The sequence below is a fragment of the Urocitellus parryii genome, chromosome 10 (assembly GCF_045843805.1).
Source record: "Urocitellus parryii isolate mUroPar1 chromosome 10, mUroPar1.hap1, whole genome shotgun sequence".
NCBI classification, from domain to species: domain Eukaryota; kingdom Metazoa; phylum Chordata; class Mammalia; order Rodentia; family Sciuridae; genus Urocitellus; species Urocitellus parryii.
In genome coordinates, this window is record NC_135540.1 from 139,568,532 (window position 1) to 139,593,067 (window position 24,536).

The following is a 24,536-nucleotide window of genomic DNA, read 5'->3' on the forward strand; positions in this document are numbered from 1 at the left end:
CTGTCAAGGAGCCTCCTGTGAACCTGGTGTTGGTTTGCTGTAAGGGACCTTGGTGAGGACTTCGCCGATTGATGCTCATTTTGTAGAGGAAATGATGGAAAACCATGGTGACAGGGGACTTCTGAGCCCAGGTGGCGATTAGTGACAGAGCCGGGACGAGACCTGCTTTATGCCCGATGACTTCTGCACATCTAGTCCCAGGCCTCTGGCCCTCCTCCTTCCCTCCTTGCAGAGTGAGACCGACGCTGCAGCCAGGCAGGCCTGGGAGGGGTGGGCCAGCGGGAGACCACACTCTGGCCCAGGACCCCGATGGCGAATGGCGGTTTGTCTTCCACCTCCCCCTGCCCAGGCTCCTCCAGGCCCCATCCCGGGTTTGAACTCAGACACACGTGGTTTTTGTTGGGACAGACAACAGGTCCCATGAAGCAGGAGGCAGCGGCTGTGCCAGGCTGAGGAGAGGTGCAGGCCGAGAGCTGGGCTTGGCTGGACGGGGAGCCACCCTGGGGTTGAGGGCAGATGCAGGGGCACCAAGGGCCATGCCAAAGGGCGTGGGCCATAGTCCAGTCCAAAGGAGCAGCAGGAGGCCATCTGGAGCAGCAGGGGCAGGAGAGGCAGGGGCTCAGCGCTCAGGCTGTGGGCAGCGGAGTAGCCCAGGTTCTCCCTGGGGGAACTGGTGGTTGTTTGGGCTGACCACAGTCGGCTGGCTGGAAGGAGAATAGCTGTGGTTGTAGGGCTTCAGTGAGAATTAGGGAGGTGAGACTCTGGGCTGCTGCAGCCTCCCCCAAGACACGTGGTCTGGGCATGGAGTACGAACGGAGTTCCAGACTCCTGAGCGGTTCCTGTCATGCAGTGCACAGCCTGGACAACCACACATGGCTCTATACAAAAGGCTTGGGTCTCATAAGGTGATCTTCTCCCTACTGTAATGATTTTCTCCCTTTCTTCCCCTAACTCCCCAATACAAGGCACCCCTAATTAGAATGCAACTCCACAGGGGTGCCAGGAGACAGCTGCAGTTGTATCTGCTGTTAGATTTTCTTTTTTCTTTTTTTTTTTTTTTTTAAGAGAGAGAGAGAGAGAGAGAGAGAGAGAGAGAGAGAGAGAATTTTTAACATTTATTTTTTAGTTCTCGGCGGACACAACATCTTTGTTGGTATGTGGTGCTGAGGATCGAACCCGGGTAGCACGCATGCCAGGCGAGCGCGCTACCGCTGAGCCACATCCCCAGCCCAGATTTTCTTGATTTAAGTAAACTGAACTTAGCATAAAATTAACTGTTTTAAAGTGGACGATTCAGTCACGTTCAGTACCCCCCCACCACGTACTGGATCTAGCTCCGGCTCGTTTGGTTACCCCAGGGGAAGTTCACTGGGCAGTCACTTCTGTTCCCTCTCCTCGGGCTCCTGAAGCCCCTAGCCGGCTTGCCTTCTCTAGGGATTTGCTGTCCTGGGTACTTCCTACAGACAGAGGCAAACATGACACTTTGTTTCTCACCCAGAAACACCCTCATAGACACATCCAGAAACAATGTTTGACCAAATATCTGGGCCCCCTGGGACCCAGTCAAGTTGATCCGTAACTTACACGTGGGTGTCCATCCTAATGCTGTGGCTGCCCTTTGGCCATGCTCAGTAAACAGTCACCTGCTGCAAAATTGGTGACCAGCTGCTCAAAGGGACAGTTCTATTGAATATCAGGTACTGTTGGGATGAGGGATTTGGGGTGGACTATCTCAGGGTGGGTTGAGAGTAACCAGAGTCCCAGAAACATGGGCATATCTCTAAGATGAGTAGCACACCCTAAAACTTCATGTCCATCCAGAGCCTCAGAGCATGATCTTATTGGGAGATAGGGTCTTGGCAGAGGTTACATGAGATTGTCCTGGATTAGGCTGGGCCCTACCTCTGAGGAGGGTGTCCTAATGAGTGGTGGCTTCAGATATGCAGAGGACAGCCATGTGAACATGGCCACAGAGCCCGGAGCGTGCATCCACAAGCCAAGGACACCTGGAGCCACCAAAAGCCTGAAGAGCTGAGGACAGCTTTGGAGGGACTGTGGCCTTGGACACCTAGACTTTGGTGTCTGGACTCGTGAGCTGTGAGAGAATAGACGCCTGCTGTTGTTTGCTGCCCGATTGGTGGTCACTCCTTAGTGGACACAGGGCTCTAGCACGGTCTCCTTAGGATAGCTGTCCTACCCCTCCAGGGGGTTGCTGACCCTGCTTCCTCCCTGGAGCACTCAGGCCACTCCCCCCTCAAGGGCCGGTCCCCTTGACTGCAGGGGCTCAGACCCTGCATGGGCCCTGCTGGGTTTCAGGGAGTCCCTTGTGATTTCCTTGCTCCCTGGGACAGGAGGGTGACCCACCTTGAGGAATCTGCCTGCACTTTAGATAGGAAAGGCCTGCTGACCTGGATGGCTGTGGAAGCTCTCAGAGAAGTTCCTCCTGTGTGAGCTACTGGCCAGCCCTCTGAGGGCCAGCCTGGGAGGGTGTGAAGCCTCCCAGCAGGAGGAGGCCACCCGGCAATACCCTGAGCTTGTCGGCCTCCGGGCCTGCCCTGAATGTCAGGAGTTTGCTATTTCTTTTTTTCTAATGACACAATAAAAGCATATTATTTGAAAATGATTCAGACAAGAAATAAGATCATAAAGGGGCAAAATGACCTTGGTGTCTTGGTAGCTAACCAGTCTGAACATTGTATCAATGTTTTTCCATTCTTTCCTCCGTGCCCATCCCACCCATCCACCCATATGTGCCTTGTTAGTTTTTATATTCAGAATGATTTGTTCTCTACACACACCAGGCTATCGCCTCTCTTTACACTTTAGAACACATTGTGCACACGTTTCCGTGTCTAACTACAGCCCAGCGTCAATCTTAAGTTGCTGTACAGGGGTTCATTGCCCCGGGTACCTCCTTCCTGTCACTCCCTTGTTGTTGGGCATCTAGGTTAGGGTGTGCAGGAGGGAAGGACAGAGACTCCCCTGGCTGAGGACGAAGGGTGGAATTCCAGCCCTGAAGCAGTCCGTTGAATCCCTTTTTCGTTTGGCTGTTCTGGATGTTCTCTGTGAGGCCCTACTCTGGCTGCTGCAGGAATGAATGTGTGACCGCTGTCAGGTGGATAGAAAGAGGCCTGGATGCGGAGGAGTCCCCAGGAGAGCTCTGCCTTGGTGGGCTTTCCTCCACTTATTCCCAGAGGCCTTGGGGAGCTCTCAGAGGGTGGTCACCCAGGAGCAGGCTGGGATGTCTCCGTGTGTCCACCTGCTGATGGGCAGAGGGTTGGGGCAGAGTCTGGACCCAGGAGCCCACTGCCAGGGTGGAAACCTGAGCTCTGCCTGCCAGCCGAACATGCCCTGACTGTTTGCCTCAGTTTCTCATTGAATTAGTTCCGTGTGATCGCTCCCCACATGGTCACACACCAGGGACCTCAGCACAACAGAGATGTGTTCTCTCCTGGATGTGTGGGACAGAGGTCCAAAATCAAGATGTGAGCAGGGCACGTGCCTGGGAGGCTCCGGGAGGCCCTCCCTCTGCTTCCAGATCAGGGGCTGGGGCATTGTGGACGTCCCTTGGCGCGCAGCGGCTCACTCCCGTTCCTGCCCTTGTTGTGTGGCTGTCTTCCCTTGGTGCGTCTCTGTGGTCCAGATCTCCTTCTTTCCTTCACAAACACAGCAGCCATTGGATTGAGGGTTCACCCTGATCTCCTGTGACTTCACCTTGCCAATTCCTATTTCCAAATAAGGTCACATCTCGAGGTCTAAGTAGAAATAAATTTGGGGACATTGGACACTTGCTGAACCCACTACACCAACCCTTTAGGAGGAGGGAGAATGCAACTTGGGGAATTAGTTAGAACACGTAAAACCCTTAGAACAGCAGCCGGCCTGGGGAAGCCCTGGCCAGCGGTGGTTCTCTCTGAAGGGCTCAGAGGGCGCCAAGTGTGCTGCGAACCAGGCGCCCCACCCCCACCCACCCCACTGTGGGTCTTTATGTCTCATATACCAGAATATCAAGTTTTCCTCCTGCAATCCTTCCATTAAAGAACGGTTTATCTGGCCATTTGTTTATGTGTGGAAAATGCATAAAAATTTATAAAATAAACCCATTTACTTCCAGACGTAAGTTAGTGTTTTGCCTGGAGTGAATTTTTGTGGCTGAGTTATAAAATTCCGAAAATAAGGGTTTCTAATGAAACTGCGCTACCCTTTAACGAATATCACCGCCCTTGCCATAATAAAGAATGTACAATATTTGGCATGATGCACTCCGGAAAATCCACCTAATATGTAATATGAGTGGTGGCTCTCTCTGTGAGCCAAGCTCTGTTTTCATTTTGTGGGGATAATTCAACTCAACAAATATTTATTGAGCGCCTACTAAGTCTCAATCACCCTGCTGGGCAGTGAGGACCCCCACAAAATTGGTGGGGGGTATGGTTTTGTAAATAATAATGAGCTCTTGAAGGGGCGCCCGCTGGGCTGTTCTCAGAGCCCGGTATGCCTCAGCCCATATAATCCTAACGGGGTCCCAGGAGGGAGGCCCACTCTCCGTATCCCCGTTTACTGCTGGGGCATGGAGAGGTCAAAGCACTCCGCTCACCACGGTGCAGCCAGCAAGGAGAAAGCTGGGTTCCAGAGTTCATGTCCTCGAGCACCGTCCGGGCAGCCTCTGAAGATTTACGGTGTGTGTCGGGCAGGCAAGTTCAGTGCTGCGGGGGGTGGGGGTGGGCAGGGGCGGCGGGGCCCACAGGAGGGGCACCTGCCGCGTGGCCTGGGAGGCCAGCAGAGGCTTCTGGCTGGAGTGTCGTCAAGGGGGCTGGTGAGGGAGGGAGGAACGCAGGGGCGCGCCCCTGAGCCTAGAGCTGGCTGGTCTCTGTGCAGGTGTGTGAGGGTGCTCCATGTGGGTGTGCTGGGTCCCACGGCATGGGGAAGAGGGGGAATGAATCCAGACACGTGGGCAGGGCTCAGCGTGCTGGGGAACAGCATGGGTGCTGCCGGCTGGACCTCTGAAGCCCAGGAGTTTTAGGAGGCAAAGGCATGTTGAGTCAGCCTGTTGGAAAAGCTTAGGTCATTATCTCAAATTCCATGCTTCCTGTTGTCTTTCTCTCTCTTTAAATGTTCTAAATATTTTCGTATTCACCTCATCTTTCAGCACCAAACTCTGAGCTTTTTTTTTTTTTTTTGTGTGTGTGTGTGTGTGTGTTTGACCAGATTTTTTTGCTAAGAGCGGGATAGATCTTCCAGCTGATATAATAATTAATGATAATAATAATAAACAACTAACATTTCCAAATGCTTATGGGCATTCCGATATCTTACACACTGTGAACATCTTATGTTGTTTAATCCTTTCCAGAACTGTACGAGGTAGGTACTAGTGGCATCCCCATATTTAGATGGGGAAATCTAAGGTCCCCCAGTGTCTCAACACTGGAAGGGGTTGAGCCAGTGAGTTAGTCAGCTTTTTGGAAAATCCTTGACAAAGATGACTAGGGCAGGGGGAGTTTATTTGGGGCTCGTGGTTTCGGAGGTTCAGTCCACAGTGGGCTGATCATTGCTGGGGACCTGAGGTGAGGCAGAACATACCGTGCAGGGTGCGGCCAGGAAGATGCCCAGCTCCCAGCAGCCTAGAAGCAGAGAGAAAAAGGGATGGGCCGAGGACAAGATAGAGCCCAAGGCCACACCCAGGGGCCCACTTCCTACGGCCTTGCCTCAGATGCCTACCGTCATCACCCAATAGTCCATTCAGATTATTAGTCCATCCAATGATTTAATCCACTGATGAGATCATAGCTCTCATAATCCAACCTTTTTTGTGGGGGTCCTGGGGATGGAACCCAGAAGGTGCTTAATCACTGAGCCACATTCCCAGCACTTTTTAATTTTTATTTTGAAACAGGGTCTTACTAAGTTGCTTGGAGCCTTGCTAAAGTCTGAGGCTGGCCTTGGACTTGTGATCCTCCTGTCTCAGCCTTGTGAGTTGCTGGGATTACAGGCGTGCCCCACCACATCTGGTACAACCCAATTTTTGACCACTGAACAATTGCCTAACACATGAGCTCTCTGGGGACAAACCATAACTGCCAGGATTTGAATCCCACAGATGGTCCATCACTAGCTCCAGGGCAAGCCGTGCCACTCAGGAGCACCACCAGCAGTGCTGTGAGTGCTGTCTACTGGATGATGTCCTTCCCACACTCCTGTGTTGGTGGTGTGCAGGTGAAAACCTCGGGAAGTGACGAGTCTCAGATGCGGTTTGGGAGGGTCCTCATGACAAGATTATAAAGAGAGACACTGGGGAGCTTGCTTCTCTCTCCACCATAGGAGGACACAGAGAGAGGTGGCCATCTGCAACAGCGAGAGATCCCCCAGGGCCTGAACACACTGGCACCTGGCCTTGGACGTCTGGCTTTCAGGACTGAGAAAATGTCTCTGTTGCTTTAGCTCCCAAGTCCGTCCTGCTTTGTTATGGCGACCTGAGCAGAGAGAGCTGAGTTGTGTCAAGATGCTGAACTGAGAGCCCTTGGAGTGGGCAGAGACCCGAGCCGCCAGTTGCTTCTGGCTGAAGCAGCCTGAGTGGTGACTGTGGTGAGCCACTGGATCAGATCTGTGTGTGCTCCGTCCTGCTTTAGGACCAAGGCTGCTCTGAGACTGCAGCACGTGGTCATGGGTGGTGTGCGCCTCAGACAGACCTTCAGGGTCAGCACTGCCCTTCATGGGCACAGTTAACCTCTGGACCTGAGTTTTCTCAGTTACCAGATGGGGATGATGACACTTAGCTCTGAGCGTTGGTGTGGCCTTCACTTGAGATCCTCTGGGCAGAGTGCTCAGTACCTAGTGAATAAATGGAGGGTTTTCATGTTAATCTCATAAAATTTGCCCTTCGGTCCCCAGCTCAGGTAAACCCTCAACAGGAGAGCCCTCCCAGGCTTCCCACTGGGTCTCTCTGTGCCTCCCACGTGACGCTGGCTCCTCCTGTAGGGCTCAAGTGGCTTGCTGATGTGCCCACCTGCCTGCCCAGATGCACAGAGATCTCATGGTCCAAACTGCTCAGGCTTCTGGCAGAGAAGGGAGATGGGCAGGGGTGTGTGCCAGGCAGAGGGAGGCCGGAAGGCCGTTCCAGAAAGAGGTGGGCGTTGCGCAGGGCCAGGTGTCTGGGAGGAGAGGGAGGTGGCGGGCAGGGGTGCTGGCTGTGGGGAAGAAGGGGTGGTTTTAGGATGAGCGGAACATGAGCGCGGGGTCTTTGTCCTGAGGTTCAGGTCACCCTTCAGGCACTGCGGCAGAGAGCTCCTGGCAGCAGCAGCTTGCTCAGCTTGACTGCAGCAGGGAGAGGTGCCCTGGCCCTCCTGGGTGGGTCTGGAGGCGAGCAGACCAGGGGAGAGGTCACGGTGAATCTAGAGGGACCCTGACCTGGCAGGGGCTGTCCATGACCCACGTGGCCTGGGGTCTGCTGATGCAGAAGGTCAGAGGGGAGGATGAGTGTGGTCAGCTGCCCTCATAGGTGGCCACTGAGGACCCAGCCCTTCTCTCCCCATGCCCAAGGGTGAAGTGGGGCAGCCCGGGCTGAGTTTGGAGGTTTTCTTGCATGTTTTTTGTCCCATGATCATTAGGCCAGCTGATAAGTGAAGATTATTAATTAGAGGGAAGAGCGTCTGCTTCCAAGGGTGATTACCATTGCTGTAAATCAGCCTTAATGGCTGCAGAAATTCATTAGGGATTCATTTCCTAATGATAACGAATTGGTTTGAGCAGATGTCAGATGCAGCCGTGACTGTAATTCTAATTCCAGGCTCAAGAAGTGAGGAGTGTCTCCTCCCCAAGCCAGGCCCGTTCTGAGGAATCAGAGTGACCGTCTCAGAAATTTGGGCCTCGGAGCGTGTCCAGTGCCCAGTGGCCATGAGTTCATGGCCTCTTCTGGAGGAGCTCAGGCCTCACCCTCACTTGGCCTGGGCTGGCACGTCCCTCTCGCCTCCTCCCTGATTCTCACTTCCTGGCATCTTCCCATGTGGCTCAGGCTGGCTCGAGGGCCTGTCAGTGGCCCTGAAGTCCAGGGCACTTTGTGGTGTCCCCATCGGTCCCTCTCTGGACTCCATCTGAGGCAGGCAGTGGCTCAGCTCCATTTCTGCAGCGCCAGGCACTGGTGCTCCAGATGAGGGCAGGCTCCAGACGTGAGCTCATGGGTGTCTGGCTGGGGCCTCCTGTGCGGCTGAACCCGCAGCAGTGGAATGACCCCACTTGGATTTGGGGTCCAGCCTGGAACAGACCGGGTTGTTATGGTTTGATATGAGGTGTCCCCCAAAAGCTCATGTGTGAGATAGAGCAAGAAGGTTCAGAGGAGAAATTATTTGACTGTGAGAGTTTCAACCCAATCAGTGGATTAATCCCTGATGGGATTAACTGAGTGGCTGAGGAGGTGGGTCACTGGGGATGTGCCTCAGGGGTGTACGTTTGTATCAGGAGAGTGGAGTCCCTCTCTGCTGGCTGACCATCATGTGGGCTGCTTCCTGCCACCACACTCTTCCTCCATGATGTCCAGCCTCACCTTGAGCCCCGAGGAAGGGAGCCTGCTAAGGACTGAGATCTCTGAAACCGTCAGCCCCCAAATACATTTTTCCTCCTCTTCAATTATTCTGGTCATATCTTTTAGTCACAGCAGCAAAAAAGCTGACCAAAACAAGGGTGTCCCCTGGATTGCCTAGAATGAGGTCCAGTTCAATCTGGCCTCCCGGGGAACCCAGGCGAGCCCAGTTCTCCACTCAGGGCACACAGATGCCCTGACCAGGCAGGTCCTGGGTCTTGGGAAATCCACAGAAGATTGACTGAGGCTTCAGGTGCTAACTGATGACGTGCCACCTGCCGAGCCTGGCTCCTCACCTGTGAAGTGGACCGCAGTGGTTACTTTGAGGAACAGATGAATAAGTGCCCATCAAGAACAGTGTCTGGCACATGGCAAGCATTCAACAAATGCCATCCGGGGCAGAATCACCAACTCTGAGGTCTGGCAGAGAGTGTCTGAGGGCCCGTGTTGGGGTACCAGTGGGATGGGAAAGGGGAAGGAAAGACAAATGGAGCTCATTCTTGTGTCCTCAGGGCCAGACCTTGGGGAGAGCAGGGTGTGTGGAGCCCGTGCAGAAGAAGGGTGGGCGGGCTGAACCTGGTCCAGACAGTACCAAGTGGCCAGGGCAGCAGCCCTCCACAGTCTGGCCAGGGTCTTAATTGCAACAGACACATACTCATTCCCAGTGTGTAGCATGTCTGCCCTGAGTCTGCTCTCACCAGCCAAGTGCTTGAATGGTCGGCTGGGCCGGGGAGGTCCTTCTGTGGATGAGACCAGGCTCTGCAAGGCTGGGTGACGCTCACAGGCGCTCAGTGGAGCCTGAGATCCAGCCGCTGGCCTCCACCCCAGAGCCCTCCTCTCCACAGGGCTGGCTGGCTCTGTGACCTATGCACCGGGGAGTGTTCTTTCTGATACTGCATTTTACTCGTGGGACCAAGGCTCAGGGCCTGGGTCCTTGCGAATTGCCAAAACCTCTTGGGAATGCAGTCTGCACGTATCTATTAACATTTAAAATACACATTCCCTTTGATCCAGCAAGCCCTCGGAAATGAAAACCCCAGAATGCAAGGACATAGAAACAGGATGTTGGTTGCCACACTGTGGTGGCAGAAACCTGGAAGCAATCTGAGGGTCTGTTGGGACTGGGAAGGTTAAATGAGTTGTACTTGCTTTTTTGGAGCATCTTTTAGAAATGAGATTTCTGTGCAGTTATCTGGAGGGCTGCTCCTAAGTTGCCCAGTAACATAAATCACACAATGGTATTTAGGAGAAAGGAGTTTTATGTGTGTGTTATATTTTTTATTTTTGTATAGAAAAACGAGAGAAAGCAAACCCGTTGTTTCTGGATGGGGATGAAGGACTTATCAATACACTTCTGAATCAGATCTGTGCTCACGGTGAGGATGCCGTCATCCTGCATCTGCAAACCCAGTGAAAGAGTCCTGTGCACACTGAGCTCCTTGGAGTCTCCATGATCCCTCCACACAAGTGGGACCTGGAGAGGCATTTGCCAGTTGCCTCCCTCCAGGACGGTGAACCGAGTCCCTGCAACGTGACCAGCAAACCCCATGCTCGGTCGGTCGCCTGGCCCTACAGGGAGCCTGTGTCTTGATGGGTGGGGCAGTGCCGCTGGGTTTGGCAGCCGCTGCCCAGAACACCAGGGTGGGGCGCGCCACTTCCTAACCATCGTGAGACTTTGACACCTTAAGCCCCAGAACTCGATTCCACAGCCCTAAAAAGCCTTGATTGCCTGCCCGCCTCACCCTGACTCCAGGGCCGGTGCTTTAGGGGGAAGTCTTGTGATCTCTTCATCCGTTCATCCACCTGTTTGTTAGCTGAGCTCTGAGCGCGCAGCTGCCCTGTCTTGGTCCTGGAGTGCTCAGGAAGGTTCTAGAAGAACCATGAAGATTCTAGAAGCTTGCAGCTGTGCCTTCACTGGCCATAGAGCAGAGAGAGGGGATGCTGTAGAGACTGAAGTCAGGGAGGGCTTGGGGGGAGATGACCGGGAAGCTGGGCTGGGAGAGGAGGGGCTTCACCGGGTGCAGGAATGGGGCGCAGGCTGACATTCTGAGCACCGGGATTGGCAGAGCAGAGTGTGGCCTCAAGACAGCACAGTAGAGTTTGCACCTGGAGTATCTTGGTGTTGCTGGATGTTGGGTGCCTGCATGTGGGCGGGAAGTCTTGGGAGATGAGGTGGGGGCAGGCTGCGTGGCCACCTGTGAAGATAAGTTAGAACAGCAGTCACAGGACAGAGCAGTACTAGTGACCAGTAGAAGTGGGGTCACACACCTTCTCCCGCTCCACACTCAGGTGCAGAAATGAAGCTCTGCCTTCCACAGGTGACCTAACCCACGCTCTTGGGCAGCTCTGGACAGCGGAGAGGGACCCATGATTCCATGGTCATTGTGTCTCAGTCTCAATGAAACGTCTCCTTAAGGTGCAGGGTCACTCTCAGGCACGTGCTCGGACGTGCGGAGCTCTCTTCTGCCACATGGCGGCCATGGGGAGGAGAGGAGGAGCAGCCCTGGGCCTGCAGGGTGTTGGGCTGTCCCTGCATTCATTCCCTTGGCTCTCTTCTAGCATGTCCTGTTGGGTGTGATCTGGTCTCTGTGTCCATGTGGAGTCCAGGGAGGGGCAGCTGGGCTCAACTGGCCTTCTGGAACACCATCTGGGCCTCCACTGTAAACAGCCATGGCCATCATCGGCTGTCCTCAAAGCCCACGCATTCTGGGGCTCCTGCCTTTTGACGTGGGCCCTGCTGACCCCTGGTCCCCTCTCGGTTTGCTAAGACATTTGGAAGACTGAATGCTCGTTGATCATGGGAAAAGGGCAGCACCTCCTGGGCTGCAAACAGACATTCCCTTTGCTCAGGCTGCGCCCTGCTCTTGGCTGCCATATTGGATGCTGCACGTGGTGCAAGGTGCAGCTTCTCCCAGAGGCCAGCAGCCTCCTGCAGTTCTCCTGGGTGACTGGGCCATGAGCGATGCTCTCCAGTTCCCCCAAAATTATTTAGATATTTCTTCCTCAAGGTCCTGGGCAGGCCACTTTTGGCCGACCTCGTTCTCCCTCCTCTAGAGAGCCAGATGGGTTGTATTTAGATCTTTCCTGTCTAGCAAGGACTTCCTTAGGTCAAATCTCTTCTTGTTCTTCTGCTCGCTGAGGCTCTGAGGCAGAATGGCTCACTGACAACAAGGTTTACAGTAAGGCAGAGAGGATGAAAAATAATATGTATCATAATCCAAATACCACTCATGCTACAGTAAGTGAAATGATCCCTTGGGTCTCAGCAGTCCTACAGGACTTAAGTAAGAAGGACCAGGGGCTCATAGATAGAGGTGAAGTGACTTCTCAAAGTCACAAAGGAAATTAGTGAAGAGTCAATTCCAACTCCAGAACCCCAATTCCTCATTCAATGCTTGTTCCCCTAGGTGATGTTAAGGAGACGTGGGGTGATTTGGGGTGGTGTAGGGAGCCTGGGCTTTGGAGTCAGACCTAAGGGTGAATTCTGGTTCCCCCATTTCTGATAAGTGACCCTGGGAGAATTTGCTTTACTTCATTAAGTCTGTCTCTTCAATCCAAAATTGGTGGCATCAATACTTATCACTCAGGATTGTCACAAATAAACAGAACACAGTGTAGTACACACTACAGCATCAGGATGCATTTGAGGCAATTCTCCTCAGCTGGCTTAACCAGTCATCAATCGCCTTGCTGTCTCAAGTGGAAGGGAGGCGGGGATGTCCTAGAACTGGCTGACTTAGTAGCTCGGCAACGTTGACAGAGCCTGGGTTCTTTCCATCTTGCCTCTCTGCCATCCTCGTTGTATTCTCTAGCTCCCCTCATGGTTGCAAAATGGCTGCTGCAGCCACTTACCTCATACTATGTCCAAAGGCTGAGAAAGGACATTTCTTTCCTGTGCATTTCTTCTGCAGAATAAAACGCTTCCCGAATGGCCCCTGTCAGACTCTCCCTCAAATCATTTGCTACAGCTGCTCACAAGTTCTGGGTATCTATTACTGTGTCATAACAAGTTATCCCAAAATGTAGTGACTTGTAACCATAACAATCATTTTATTTTGCTTACAGATGTGCATTTTGGGCAGGACTTAGCAAGGATAACTTGACTTTGTCCATGTGTAAGTGGTGTGTGTGTGGGGGGAGTCAATTGGGAGCTAGAAATCTAATATCAAGATGGCTCACTCTCATGGCTGGCAAGTTGCTGGCTCTTGGTGGAACTGTGCTGTGTGCCATGGTCCTCTCCATGGGCTCTCTGGACTTGTTCACATATGGTGGCACCCACCTCCTGAGAACTGAGTGGAAACTGTACTCTGCTTTGTGACCTGCCTTCCATAAATCACATTGCCCAAATTCAAAGGGAGGTGCTAGACCTCTTGCCTCTTAACAGGAGTGTCCAAGTCATACACAGACGCTCCCCAGTTACAATGGGGTTAGGTCCTGATAAACCCGTCATAAGATGAAAACAGTCACACATCCCGTGCACCTAGCCTACCAAACGTCCAGCAGCACAGGATACTCGGAGCATTGGCTGTTGGTGCTTATCATTTGGCCGGCTGGGAGCGGCAGAGATGACTGACATATTGGAGCCTGGGATAAGATCAAAATTCAAAACCAAAGTGTGGTTGCTGTTGTACTTCACTGAGAAACCACCTAGTGCTCATCTCTTCTGCACCATCATGCAGCAGAAAATTGTTAGTTGAACCACTCTAAGTTGAACTGCCATAAACAGGACCGTCAATGGAAGAGCATGCAGGATGGGGGAGAGAGGCTGGAGCAGCTATTTCTGGAGGGTACAGTCTGCCACACAGCTTTCCTCCTAACAGGAGGTGACTAGGATGATGGGAACGCTAGATTTATCTGGGATCTCTCTGGATTTGTCAGAGTGGCAACGGGGAAGGCCCAGGAGGAAACGAGCAGCAGCATCCAGCAGCCTGCGGTGTGGGCTTGCAGAGCTGCTCGATGCATGAGCCACGCTGCTGTGACTGGCCACCGACTTTTAAGCCTGAGTGGAGACACCCAGAATCCTCTGTGTGGCTAGGTAGGGAGAATCTTCCAGAAAGTTTCTTTAGGGCAGCTGGACGAGTTACCCCGATCCTCTGGGATCCCTGCTCCACTGTGACCCCTCCTCAGGGCCTGAACGTTCCCCCTGCTAGAGGGGTAGCACTTTACTGGCCTGGAACTTTCCGGCAGGACCAGTTAGCGGCCAGGGGCCCTTCCTGGGGCCAGACTGCATTGGCCCCCCGTGCCTGTTTTCCTTGTGGCTGTTTTGGGGTGTTAGAAAATTGGATTAAGCTTCAATCGCATTTCCTCCTAAACACAAAAGTCCAAAATTAGTAGCACATTTCCAACAGACCCCGCTTAAAGCCACATCAAATTAAATAGGATCGTTTAAAAATGGACCCTCCTGTGTATCCATGGGGCGGCAGAGATTGGAAGGGTTTATGAAGTGAGGTATGTTTGTAAATAATGGAAAGCTCAAAATTGTTTTGACCTTGTGATATTTGAACCATGTTCTTGTAAATTGTATTCAACTTGGAATCGACATCCTGTGGATTTACAGCCCTTATCCCGCCTACATATTGCTTTGGAATTTTATTACAAGCTCATTTGATGATGATTTGTTTTTACAAACCTTGATGGTATCTGAATGTGCATGGCATCAAAGGATCCTGGGGGTGGAAGCCTTTGAGCGTTCCTACTTAGCCCCCAGAATCATCTCATCACAGAGATGGATAAACCAAGGCTCGAAGGGGCAAAATAGATTCATTAAAGCCCCCTAGAGCGCAGGCGTCTGAGCTGGGAGTTGAACTCAGGCTCCTGCAGCAGGATGGGGACGGGCATGGAAGCCTGCCTGGGAGGGACATGGGTGGCCTGAGCTCGTGCCAAGCTACCTCCCTCACTGCTGGGGACCTCTCTGGGCCTCAGTCTTCCCTGCCCCTGTGACGTTTGGCCACGTGTCCTTATCTTGGGTGGTTGTGAGAGTTGGGTGAGGTCAAGGTGTGCAGCACCTGAGCAGGGCCAGGTCCTCAGCCAAGGCCTGTGTTGTAGCAGCTCCTTAGGGGCTGTCAGTCCCCTTGGGCAGCGGATGCCACAGACTGTTTCTCCTGGTCCAGAGGCTGGAATCCAAGGCTGCGCCCCGGCTGACTGGGTGTCCGTGAGTCCTGCTTCCTGGTTCATGGGGCAGCTTTGTGCTTGGCCTCTCCTGGTGGAAGTGGTCAGGTGGCTGTCAGGCCTCTTTAGAAGGGCACTAATGCCATCCATGAGGGTCCCCTTGTCATAACCTAGTCACCTTCCAAGGGTCCCCACCTCCAGGTGTCATCACCCTGGGGGCAGTTTTGGGGACACAAAAGTCAGTGTCTAATTCCTGCTCTTCCCCTTTCCTTGTGAGGCCGGTGTGGTACGTGTGCTGCCCAGGGGCCAGGGCTGCGTGCTCTGGTGGCAGTGGGGGGACACAGTGTGGGAAGCTGATGGCTTGTTTAGTTGGCCAAAGTCCAGACTCTTGGTCTCTGGTGAGGCGGGGTGTGGTCCTAGGGCGCACAGTCACCGCACCCCCAGGGCACACCCTGCGCTTTTGCCTATGGGAAATGCCTTGTCCCCCCTTCAGGACCCGGCCCAGGCATTGCCCGTGAAGCCCCCTCGTCCCTTGAGCACCGGACACTGGGCGGGAGTTAGGCTGCGGGGGCTGTGAGGAGCAGGCGGGTCCCGAGGCTGAACCACGTGCTTTTTGCAGCAGTCTGCAAGTGGGCCGTCCCGGGGGTGCTGCAGTTGGGCTGGTCTGTCTGTTGCTCCTCCATCTCTGGGCTCTACGGCTGCTTCCTGCTCAGAAGATGGAGCTCAACCCCCAGTCTCCACCGTGAATTCTAGGGAAAGGAAGAAGAAAACTACAGTAAAGAAGGCTGCCCCAGGGTAAGACCACAAGAATAGGGAGCAATACTCCAAGTATGTGTGACATGTCAGAATACACGCTGTCACATATATCTAAAAAGAACAAATTAAAAAGTCGATGAAATCGAAAACTCAAACAAAACAAAACAAAACAAAAAGGATGTAACTACTTTCCTAGGGATCCCCACCAAACTTTACTTACAGGCAATGGTAGATCAAAGATGGGAACCGCCATTAATGAGGGGGGTAAGACCTGTGTCCTCTCCCCTTGGATGTGGTGAACCCTGTGACTGCTTGGCCCATAAAACACAACAGAAGGGAGACTGTAGTAGTCAGCTTCGTGTTACTACAATAAAATACCTGGGACAATTAACTTATGAAGATAAAAGGTTTATCTATCTCACATTTTTGGAGGTTTTATCTAAGATCAATCTGCCCCATTGCTTTGGGCTGGATGTGTGTCAGAGCTAACTGCTGACATCACAAGATGGGAATCGAGAGAAAGACCCTGGGGTCCTGCGATCTCCTTTCAGGGCATGCCCCAATGACCTAAGACCCTCTCCCTGGACCTCTCCTCTCCTCTCTCCACAGCATGTTCCAATAGCACCTCCTGGGGGGCAAGCCCTTCACTCCTGAGCTTTTGGGGGACGCTCTCCACGCTCATCACCAGCCTCCAGGTCAAGGGTTTTTATCACTTAGAACCCTTGTTCCTGGAACTCTGTCACCATGTAAGGGAACCCACGTCCCCCCACGGAGAGGAGCAGAGCACCCGCCTGCAGCTCTGGCACCAAGCTGCCAGCCACGTGAGGGACGCTCCCAGCAGAGCTGCCCGCAGGTGCCACTGTAGAGCAGAGATGCTCTGAGCTGGTCCCGCCCCCGAGCCCTGCCACATCCAGCTGGTGAAGCCACCAGGTAGGGGCTGCTGAAGTCACAGCTCGGGGCTGGCCGGTCAGCATTGTACCAGACAGCCACAGTGTGTCACGTCAGGCGTGGGCCACGGGGTGACCGCTGACTGCAGCACGGCTGGGAGTGGGCAGCGTCACAGCACGTTAGGCCACCAGGAAGAGCGGAGTCCTCTCAGTAAAGGACAGATGGGGCCTCGCTCGGCCGGCGGCCGCAGCCCCTGGGCCTTCTTATGGCCGTGTCTCGAAGCCTCCAATGCTGCTGTCTCCAGCCTTAAAAAAGATTGTTGACCTGATAAAACACTTGGCAGGTGCTCCATATATTCATCTATGACTTCAATATGTATAATGACTACAAATATACCACCACTGTTACAGACCCTGTGCAGAAACAAATTTCAAAGAGGACTTATAAAAATATTAAATAAGACTCTTGAAATTTATATTTGCATTTTGTCCATTTATAGGAGTATTTTGAATGATTTTTTTAAAAGATATTTTATTTTACATAACTAATGTCTCTAGGCACCCTATGTAAATGTTGATAAAGATGGTTGTTGCTAATGATTGTGTGCAAATCCATATTTTGCTTCTTTTTTGATACCAGGGATTGAACCCAGGAGGCCTCAACCACTGAGCCACATCCCATATCCCCAGACTGTTTTTTTTTTTTTTTTGAGATAGAGTCTCACTCAGTTGCTTGGGGACTCACTAAGTTGCTGAGGCTGATCTCAAACTTGTGATCCTCCTGCCTTAGCCTCCTGAGTCTCTGGGATTACAGGCATGTGCCATTGTGCCACTTGCTCCTTTTCATGATGAATTCTTCTCTCTCTCAAATATTGTTGCCTCTGGGGGGTTGTTGGGGTTTTACCCAAGGGATGACAATGCGTTGATACTTGGAGAAGTGGCAGATCTGAGTTCTCCTGTTCTCTCTGGCTCCCATGTTTAGTATTATCTTCCACTTCAGCCCCTCCTTTCTTTGCAGGAATTTTATGCAGCTGTGGGTCCAGTGGGGGGTTCCTGTAACTAATTACATAATACAAAGTTGCGAACTCACTTTGCTGGACCCAGGCAGCTGCACTTGGCTGAAAAGGCTGATGGTAGGTGGCCATCGGGGCCATGTCCCCCAGACTGGGTGTGGACTCTCATTCCCACTTGGACTCACCACACACTTGGTGGGCTTCTGGGCACCAGTGTCAACCCACATATCAAATGCAGCAGAATCAAAGTTCCTGACTCCCTCTACCTGTTGGATACAAATAACACAAGCCCTCAGCCCCAGGCACGTGGCACTGTAGGTCACCCGGGAAGGCAGCGGAATAGGGCGTTAACGGGATGGGCCACACCATGAGGCCTGGGTTAGAGTCTTTCAGCCACTTGTGTGTGGGGCCTGGCACAAGTGGCATCAACCTCGGTGTCTTCATCTGGAAAGTAGGAATAATGACCTTAGAGGTTAAATCGTAAAATGCAGCTATGCCTCGTACCTGCTGTCCCCAGGCCCTCCGCAGACACCACAGGTGGCCGCCCAAGTGTCTTGTAGAAATGGCACTGTGCTTGCACAGAACCTGTGCACATTCTCTGCCGTCCTTTAAGTCACCTGCAGGTTACCTAGAATACCTGGTGACCTAGCGGTGACATGAATGCTCTGTGAATAGCTGTCATCATGCAGGGTTCAGGGAATAACGATGTGTTTGGTGCACGCACAATATTTTTTCCAAATATTTTCCACCCACAGTTGCTTGGCTCTGTGGACGAGGAACCCACAGATATGGAGGGAGGCCTGACAGTATGTGTAAGGGTGTCACACACGAAAGCGTCACTGCTACTGTGACAAGAGAAGCTGCAGGGTGCTGCCGGCCCTGAGGAGCCACCTGCACCCACAGCCCCTGAACTCTCGTGCCTGAGCCTCCCGTGTCCAGGAAGCCCAGCCCAGTCTGGCCAGGCCCCGGCTCCCTGTTTCAGGGCACAGAGGGTGAACACCGTGAGCAGGCTAGAGACGGAGTCCCTGAGCGCCCTGCTGCGCCCCGCAGCCCCGGGGAGGACAGGCCAGAGCAGGGGAGCCTGCCTGGTGAGCTGGGCTCAACTGGGCTCCGGGCGGCTCCTGGCAGGCCCCAGTGCCTATGCAGAGCGTCAGCAGGAGGGGTCTTTCTGGGCCCCCTCTCCTCCGCTCTCCAAAAGGAGACAGATAGCAGGGAGACAGCCCCTGCCCTTCCCGCCAGCACAGCAGAGTGGTGAAGTTTATGGGAAGGTTTGCTGATGGGTGTTTGTTTAGGAGAAACGTGTTCTGCATGAACAAGTGGGGGTTGCTCCTGATTGGCTGGAGGGGAGACAGGAATCTGAGCCTGGTGGGAAGGCATCTAATTTGAATTTCAGTTCCTGCCTCCACATTTGGAAATGCAGGTGGTCTGGGGCTTATTCTCTGTGTTAGAGTCCCTGTGCCTGCAGGCCTTGGGGAAGAGGGTCCCCTTGAAGGAGCAAAGGCTGTGTGTGTGTGTGTGTGTGTGTGTGTGTGTGTGTGTGCGTGCGTGCGCGCATGTTTCACTGGGGATTGAACACTACCACTGAGCCACACCTCCGGGTCTTTTTATTTTTTATTTTGAGACAGGGTGTTGCTAAGTTGCCCAGGCAGGCTGCCCACCTGCCTCGGCCCTGGAGTAGCTGGGATTACAGGTGTGTGCCCCCACGTCCAACAAGGTATAAGACCGCCTTATGTTTCTGGAATTCTAGCCCCTCATCAGATGTAGGCTTTCCAAGTGTCTCCTCCTATTCTGGGGGATTCAATTCATTTACTTTTTAGTGTCCTTAGATGTAGAAATAGCTTTCAATTCTAGTGACGTTCAACTTATCTATTTTTTTTTGCTTTGGTTACATTGATTTCTAAGTATCTTATTCGTTTGATGGTACTGAAGAGGGAGGGCACAGTCAGTTGGCAGAGCAGGGAGCTGGATATCAAACCTGGTTCTTTTCCCCCAAGCAGTTAGGCAGGGCCCCAGGCCTGCATCGCTGGAGTATGACCGGAAGGAAGTGACCGGCCACCCACAGGCCTGTCCTGAAAACCTTCTGGCATGTACCCTTCACCATCTTCTCCGACCTCCCGGCCAGAGGTCAAAGCCCAGGTTGACTGTGAGAGAGGTGACAGAGTCCCCTCCAGCCTGAGCTCCTGAATGACCCTGTGGAAGAGAGCAGACCCCATGTCCAGTAGACAGGTAGAGCTACAGGGGACAGTAAGGGCTGAGAAATACTTTCTTAAGTCACTAAAAGTTGAGGTGAATTTATTACAGGAGCAACATCACCCCAACTATTACAGTTGGATTTTTTCTGAGTCCCCTTGATGTCTCCCAGCCTGACGTCCCCTTTTCCCCTTCTCCTACGTGGCCACTCTCTGAACTGATTCATCCTAACAGCACCTGGAGTACAACAAGTAGGAATGTGGAAAGGATCCAAAGGTGGAAGTCTGGGGTGGGGACGGGTTCCTCTTCACTGACAAGAACCTCTTAGGTCGAGTCGAAATATCACTCTTGCTGTTTTATCATTTGTCCCCATAAGATCTTAAGGACTAGGGACTCTGGCTGCCAGCTGGACCTGTGAGGACCCTGGTGTGCAGGAACGGCTTCACATTCCCGTGGCTGTGAGGTGGGAGAGGGGGGTGTGGACACAGATGGGTGGACCCCGGTCCTTGGGTCCTGCCGCGGCCTCCTGTCTCTGAGCCTCAGGGTTCACCACAGCGGTCCATCCTAGGTATTCCTCTCCCTGTCCCGTGTGTGCTGCTCCCTCCACCCAGGACCCCTCCCTCCCTTGGCTCTCTCCTATGCCCTCCCTGCAGCTCAGCTTGGCCTCCTGGAAGCCTCCTGGTGTCCCCTGCTGGGCCAGCGGCCTTCTCAGAGCTGAGAGGTGCTTCCTGCGGAGGACGCGCCACCAGTGTGGGTGAGAGCGTGGGCCCAGGGGACTCCTCAGCCGTCTGATGGGGATGGTGCTCACAGGACCTGGCTCGTCCACTTTTCAGGATGACACATGCAGCTCTGGGGACAGTACGTGCACGTGCGAGTGGCCAGCAAATGGCAGCTCTTCTCCATGACAACAGGGTCTGTTCATGCGTCCCTTCCCTGACTAGACGGCAGCTCCTTGAGGCAGGGACCTGGCACGTAGCCGGGCCCAGTAAATGCGGGTCACATGGAACTGACACCTGCAGGATGAGCGAGCAGCCTCCTGCCTGGTCCAGCGGTGCCCCAGGGCCCAGGGTTAGATGCAGGAATACAGGAGGGCACTCCTTGCCCTGGTCCCAGTCCTGTGGGAAAGCAGCTGATCGTGATGGTTAGGAAAAGTCTGTGTCCATGTGCCAGGGCCACAGAGCAGTGTCCCTTGAGTCTGTGTAGGCATCAATTTCCTGTTCCTGGGAAGGATCTTCTCAAAGGCTGAAGTAGAAATGGAAAGCCAACCCTTGGATTCAACTTTGGTTAAAATGAGAAGAAAAGATGTCACAACTTAATTAGATCAGCCTGGGACAGAAGAATTTGATTATAATGAGCCCTTTCTAATCTCCAGGTGTCTTGCTGGTAAGGTGACGCTGTTGACATTCCGTGGCCACAGGGGCCCGGAGCGCAGAGACCTTGCCTAGCCAGGAGGGGAGGTCGGCTTAAATTTAATTTCACAGAAACCCATTGGTCTCTAGTTTCTGAGATGGGACAAAACTTGCAGGCCAATCCCTTCCGACCGCCATTCATAAAGACAGAGTTCTAAATGTCTCCAGAGTGCCATCGTCACCCTAGGATCTTGTTCATCAGCCACATTAAGCTATTAGATGTTTTTACAAGAGGTGCAGCTTGCTCAGTTACACAGCAAGTAGACTCCCCAGCCCTGAATCGATCCCTGCATCCATGGCTCGGGGTCTTCTGGGCAAGTGGGACCCCTGCACCTAGTTTACTCCCGAGGAGCTGCAGAGACTGTGAAGTGACACCTGCAGCACACCACGGCCAAGCCCAGGGCCCACCTGCAGCACACCACGGCCAAGCCCAGGGCCCACCTGCTTCTTTGAAGTCCGGAACTTTGGGGAAACATTTTTTGCTACACGAGATGACAATTAAGCCCCTCAGTTGGGGGTGCCCTCCATGGACTCAGGACCCCGCTCAGCAGCCAGAGGCAGCAGGGCTGAACCAGGTCTGCCTCCTGCCTCCTGGCTCGTGGCCCTCGAGGGAAGACAGCTGAGATCCTGTAGATGGCCGGGGCCTTCCTGGTGGGCTCACTTATTCCTTCTCTCATCTCTTCACTCACTGGGTTTTTAATGGATACTAGCACATTGCTCCAGGTGCTGTCCCAGGTATTGGGAAACAGCAGCAGACTTGCCGGAACAGAAATCCCGGCCGCCAAGGTGCCTTGGTGAGATGGCAGGGAAGGGAAGCCCACCCAAGCCAGAGCCCTGTGAGTTCCTCACGGATCAACACCGCAGATAAGGGCAGGAGGTGAGGGTCCAGTGGAGACAGGGCGGTCCTCTCTCTGGATTTGAGTAGAGCCAGGAATGGAGCAAGAGGGTGAGCTGGGGCCAAGGACATTCCAGGCAGGGGGCACAGCCCATCCAAAGGCCCTGAGGTAGGCGTGTGCCTGGGGTTGGGAGGACTGAGGGCAGTGGGCAGGATGATGCTGGAGGTGGCCAGGACCAGACGAACTCGACAGTCCCCCGTCTGGGTACTGGGGGAAGCGACAGGGGCACAGGGGGCTCCCTCATCTCCACCAGCACCTCTGATTGGATTTCAGACATCCCTGCCTAGAAGCCACACGTGGGGACAGGAGTGTTGGGCCTGGGTCTCTGCTCCTCCCTCTTGAACTGTCCTCTGGCGGGAGGAGGGAACCTTTCTGGGCTGCTTCATGTACAAGGCGGAGACAGTGGACGAGGTTCCGGTCTCCATCCTGGGGCCGGGAGGCCATGGAAGGCCAGGGCTGCAGAGGTGGTCCCCAGGATCCCTGGAGCGTCACACCCCTCAGCCTGTGCTTCTGGCAGGGAGAGGTCTGTGTTTATTATCCCCGATTATCAGTCTCCTCTTTGACAAATGAGGACACGGAGGCCCAGGGACTTGGTCACTCAGTGGCCAAGGGAGGAGCAGACCCGTGGGACTCTGAAACTGGGTGTCTGTCTTTTCTCCTTCTGAATTCTCCCAGGAGATTTGGCTTTCCCTTGAATTGAAGGGCGTGTCCCTGGGTGGTCCTGGCTTGGCCCTTTAGTGTGGGGGGTCAGGGAAAGGTACCCTATCTCCATCCCATTATACAGACTCTGAGGGAGGTTATGGGCTGCACTGGGCGGGAGCCTGGGGTCTGGGGGCCCGAGAGGCCCCTCCCCCACAGGTGACACTGGATGGCAGAGTGGCTGCAGCAGCCCACGAGGCTGTGAGAGGACCGGAAACCTCAGAGCGCACCACAGAACGGGCATCCCTCCTTGGCCTCACACACTGCCCTCCTGGAGGTGGTGACCTGGGATCCAGGCGTCTTCCACCTTGGGCCATCCTTGTCTGAAACACCTGGCTGCTGAGGTCACCCTGAGGAGAAGGGAAGGCCAGAGTCCACACGATGCCTTTTAAGGACCGAGTGGCCCACACAGCTTCTGCTTTATTCCGTCGTTGTCCATGACTCAGCCTTTAGTCCCCAACCCACCTGCAAGGGAGCCTGGGACATTCAGACCAGGGACTGTCTGGAAAGAGAAAACGAGGGGTGGACCCACAGCCACGGCCAGCCACGGTGGTCCCGAGCCCCACAAAGCGAGATGTGCTTGGGAGAGAACAGGCCAGGACTCCTGCAGCTGGTGTTTTGGAACATTCCATCGCCACAGTCACTTTTGAGTCTTGATTTTCCCATTGATAAAGTTGGTGGTTATTTCCAACCCATGGGCCCGGATTCTATGAAGAGGGCAGGCAAGGGAACTGCAAAGTCACAGGGAGTCTTGGAATTCCCAGGCCCACAGTGCTGGGGATAGGGCTCAGGGACAGGCTGCTTGCCTAGTGGGCACAAGGCCCTGGTTCCATCCCCTGTGCAAGAGAAAAACAATCCCAGTCAAACCTCGATCGTGGTCGATGGCAGGACTCTGGTGCCTCGGGACTGGGACGAAGCACAGTTATCTTCAGACCTTTCTGTCTCTGTCATGGATATTCTTGATTTCCATAAATATGGAAATACACTTTCTATCAGGTGAAGATCTGTGTGATACTTTATGGGAGAGTCCTCATGATAAAAACACCTGGAGCCACAGAATGACTCATGGGGACGTAGAGAGAGGGCACCTATCCCAGCTGAGGACTGAGACATCCTCCTGCAGGAGGTGGCTCTTAAACTTGAGAGTGAAGAGGAGTTAGCCCAGATACTAGGTCAAAGAAGAGCATTTTGGGATGAGGGAACAGGTAAAAATGGAGGCAAGGTTAATTGGACTGTGGGGTAGCTCAGCTGGTAGAGCTCTTGCCTGGCAGGCTCCAGGGCCATGGTTCAATCCTCACATGGTAAAATAAACAAATTAATTAAAAAATAAAATAAAGAAGCATAGGTGACAAAATGAAAAAATAAACGGCACTACATCAAAATTAAATGCTTCTGGCCATCAAAGGACACCATGAACACAACAAAAATACAACCCCATCCACAGGGTGGGGGAAAATGTCTGCAGATCATGTATCTGATAAGGATCTGGTATCCAGAATATACAAAGAGCTCCTATAACTCAACAACAACAAAACCCAAGTAAGAAATGGGCAAAGACCATGCACAGGTATTTCTCCAAAGAAGACATACAAATGGTCACTAGCACTTGAAATGATGCCCGACATCTCCAAGCATCAGGAAAATGCGAGTCAAAACCATGATGAGATGCCATTGTGAGATCCCTGGGAAAGGACCCGAGTAACAACAGAGAACAGCAGGGGTGGGTGAGGATGCCTCTCTGGTGGGACCCTGAAGCGGGTGCAGCCACTGGGGAAAACAGTACTTCACCCTGAGATCCAGCCATCCCACTTCCAGTGCACCCCGACGTGACCGCTACTCAAGTCCTGGTCCTCAGCAGGAGTGTCCTACCCCCCAGGAGGAACCGAGGGTGCCCACTGGCGGTGAATGGATAGACAGGGTGTTGTTGGTGCCCAGGATGGAAGGGCTCAGCCTGGAGAAAGGGGGTTCAGGCAGGATGGACCTCGAGGTCATTACGTTCAGTG